General features: G+C 38.5%; 1 non-coding gene across 1 annotated transcript; it reads left to right on the forward strand.

The window, feature by feature from the left end:
• Positions 1-510: 510 nt before the first annotated feature.
• Positions 511-617, forward strand: LOC121216934 (small nucleolar RNA R71). The gene has a single exon (XR_005913155.1). It is a non-coding gene; the product is annotated as a small nucleolar RNA R71 (small nucleolar RNA).
• Positions 618-3,574: the final 2,957 nt, after the last annotated feature.

The following is a 3,574-nucleotide window of genomic DNA, read 5'->3' on the forward strand; positions in this document are numbered from 1 at the left end:
GGGTGGTTGTTGGTAGCCTGGAGGTGGTTGTGGTCTTTGATTTCCTTGATTGCCCCACGAAAAATTGGGGTGGTTCCTCCAACCTGCATTGTAAGTGTTACTATATGGATAGTTTTGAGGTCGAGGATTATTACCTATGTAATTTAATTGCTCGTTATCGATGTTGTGGCCATAAGGTTGGTATTCCGAATGGCTTGTTCCACCACCACTTGCTTCGTACTGCATTACTGGTGAATCTGTGAAGAACTAAGAAAACCATCAATTTTCTTATTCAAAAGTTCTACCTGATTAGAGGGCATGGTGACTGAATCGATGTTATAAACACCAGTTGTTTTCGTTGGCTTTTTCTTTATAACTTGCCACCGATAGTTATTTAATGACATCTACTCTATGAACTCATAAGCATCTTCAGGTGTTTTATTATTGATGGTTTCGCCAGCTGCTTCAACCATTTGCCGAGTTGAAGGATTCACGCCATTATGGAATGTTTGAACCTGAAGCCAAAGCGGTAACTCATGGTGAGGGCACCTTCTCAAAAGGTCCTTGTATCTCTCCCATGCATCGTAGAGTGTTTCTAAATCCATCTGCACAAAAGAAGAGATATCATTACGTAATTTAGCCGTTTTAGCCGGCGAAAAATATTTTAATAGAAATTTTTCGATCATTTGTTCCCAAGTAGTGATTGACCCTTATGGTAATGAGTTCAACCACTGTTTAGCTTTGTTCCTCAACGAAAAAGGGAATAACCGAAGACGAATGGCATCATCAGAAACACCATTGATTTTAAATGTATCGCATAGTTCTAAGAAGTTGGCTAAATGAGCGTTGGGATCCTCATCCTGCAAACCATCAAACTGAACAAATTGTTGTATCATTTGAATAGTGTTAGGTTTTAGTTCAAAAGTATTTGCAGCTACAACAGGTCTAACTATGCTCGATTCAGTTCCTGCTAAAGAAGGTTTAGCATAATCATATATATTGCGTTGAGCAAGATTTTGATTAGCCGCAATTGTAGGAGGTAGCTGATTATCTTGGTTTTCAGCCATCTCTTCGATTTGGGGTTGAGTATCGTCTTCTTGCTTGTTCTCTATGTATCTTAGGCTTCGCCTTATTTCTCTTTGGTTTCTGCGAACTGTGCGATCGATTTTTTCGTCAAAAAGTAGTGGTCCTGACGGGTTTCTTCTAGTCATAAACTATAAAAATCCTGCTAGAAGAAAGAAAAATAAAATTAGTAAATTAGAATAAAATTAAAAATAAAATTAGATTCCTAGAAAAATAAATGGCTAAAGTAATAAAAATTGAGTGTTCCTAATATTTTAGTTCCCCGGCAACGGCGCCAAAAACTTGATCGCGTGATTTCGTTATAGTTTTTAAATATTTATAATTAATTGTTCTTGAAACTAACTATTATAGCGATGTAGGCAAGTGTACCTATCGAATAGTAGTATAGTTTTAGCAAGACTAGATTGTCGAACCCAAGGGAACCAAAAGTACTAGTAATGACTATATTTTTATTATCTAGCCTAAGAATAAAGAGGTTTTTGTTTTAACTAACTAATTATCTAAACTAAGAATTCACAGAGAATGGAATTAGGGAATTGCTTTTGGGAAAATCTATTGAATTAAGACAATACCTAAGGAAAAATCCAATTAGACTGTACTTGTTATGTAACACCCCAAACCCAGCCCAGACGTTATGGCCGAATCTGACGTGCCACATTGAAGTTAAAAATCCACGTTTCGTTTTAGCGCTTTAAAACCAACTTTTGTTAAGCTTAACCAAGTGAATGAAAGCTAGGCACCAGGTAGGAATCCATAACAGAGGAGGTGAGCCATGAAGGATCCTTAAGTACCTAGCTCTTCGATTGGATCCAATCCTAGACATGCCCACAACCATTGCCATACTTGGTTATAACGAGTTGAAATTTATTTGAGTAGATGTCTTTGATAAATCGAATAATCGTGATGTTGCGTTATTTTGAAAACAAGTATCATTTTGAAAGCGCATCTTAAGTCTAGCCCATTTGAATTATTATCAACCAGTTTAAAGTTATTAAAAATAAAATAATCCCAAAAAAGAAAATAAAGTTAAAATGGCCTTATTACAACCCAAAAATAAATAATAAATAAGGTAAACTAAAGAAAACCAATCACTTATTTCAAAAGCCCAAAAGCGATCACCGTGGCCACTCTGAATCCCCTCCGGCTCCAAGCCCCCACATCAAGGCTCACCTGCAAGGTTAAGAAAGGGGGGTGAGTTTGGAAACTCAGTGTGCAACAAGCCCCTTTTAGAGCACAAAACAATATCAGCCTGCTGGGCCTAAGCCCAAATTCAATCTCAGCATATACTGGGCTGAAGCCTTTACATTATTCATGTCACTGGGCCGAAGCCTTTTCATTATTCATATCATTGGGCCGAAGCCTTTACTATAAACGATATGGCCCATAGGCCCATTCAATAATACATGCAACATCAATGAACCAATGCAAGCCCGTTTGGGGAGACTACTCAACCCACCAACCGCTACTCTCCACCCGTACCAACCAAACTCTCCATGTGGGGAATAACTCAACCCACCCAACCAAACTCTCCACTGGCAGCATAGCTGCTTTATCATATATCTGAAGGCCTAGCCTCTTTTAATAACTGGGGCAAAGACCTTTTCGATAAACTGGGGCAAAGCCCTTTTCGGTAAACTGGGGCAAAGCCCTTTTGCACTTCCTCCATCCATATAAAAACCCAACCCATGCATATATGAATTTATCATGTGCATATCATACATATCATGTGCATATCCTGTCAAATCATGTATATCAAAATCTCATGCATCAAATTCATAATTAAACCCTAGGGGTATAATGGTCCTTTATACTTAAGGGCAAAACAGTCATTTTCATATTATAAGGGTAATTTCATGATTTTACGAAATATTAGGGTTCTCCATGTTCATTATCAGTTACTAACAATTTCATGTGTTTCGATAGCGATTCTAGCCCATTCTTAGCAAAACCGAGTTATTGGGCCAAAAACCCTTAATGGGCCCTACATAGCCCAATTAGTCATCTAGGCCTATTTAGCCCTTCCATAACGGTCTTAGCCGTATTAATGCACAATCTGACAAGATTCCAATTTTTACCAAATTTACCCAAATGGCCCCGAAAGCCCACTGGGCCCGATTTCAGCCCCTCGAGGCCCAACTTACCGTGATGCTAAATTTGCGCTCTTACCTGTTCCAACGACCCCGATCATCAACTTAGCAAATCCAACTAACCAATGAGTGTTCGCTTGCTCACAAGTCCTCGAAATGCCAGAATTTTGGCATTTCGGCAAATATCGAGTTAAGCTACGAAAGAAGGTCTGTTACACACCTGATTTGCGATATTCCTTGACGAGATCTCCTACGCGATTTCTCCTATAATCAACCGCTTATAGATTAGATCATGTTAATATTTAAACCAAATCAAAAACTACCTATTATCATCACTTATATATTCGGCCACCATCCACAATGGCCCTAGAATTCATACCTTTGCCGAAATTGATGACTAGATCTAGATTTAGTCACTCCGATGA

Source organism: Gossypium hirsutum, chromosome A02, assembly GCF_007990345.1.
Source record: "Gossypium hirsutum isolate 1008001.06 chromosome A02, Gossypium_hirsutum_v2.1, whole genome shotgun sequence".
NCBI lineage: Eukaryota > Viridiplantae > Streptophyta > Magnoliopsida > Malvales > Malvaceae > Gossypium > Gossypium hirsutum.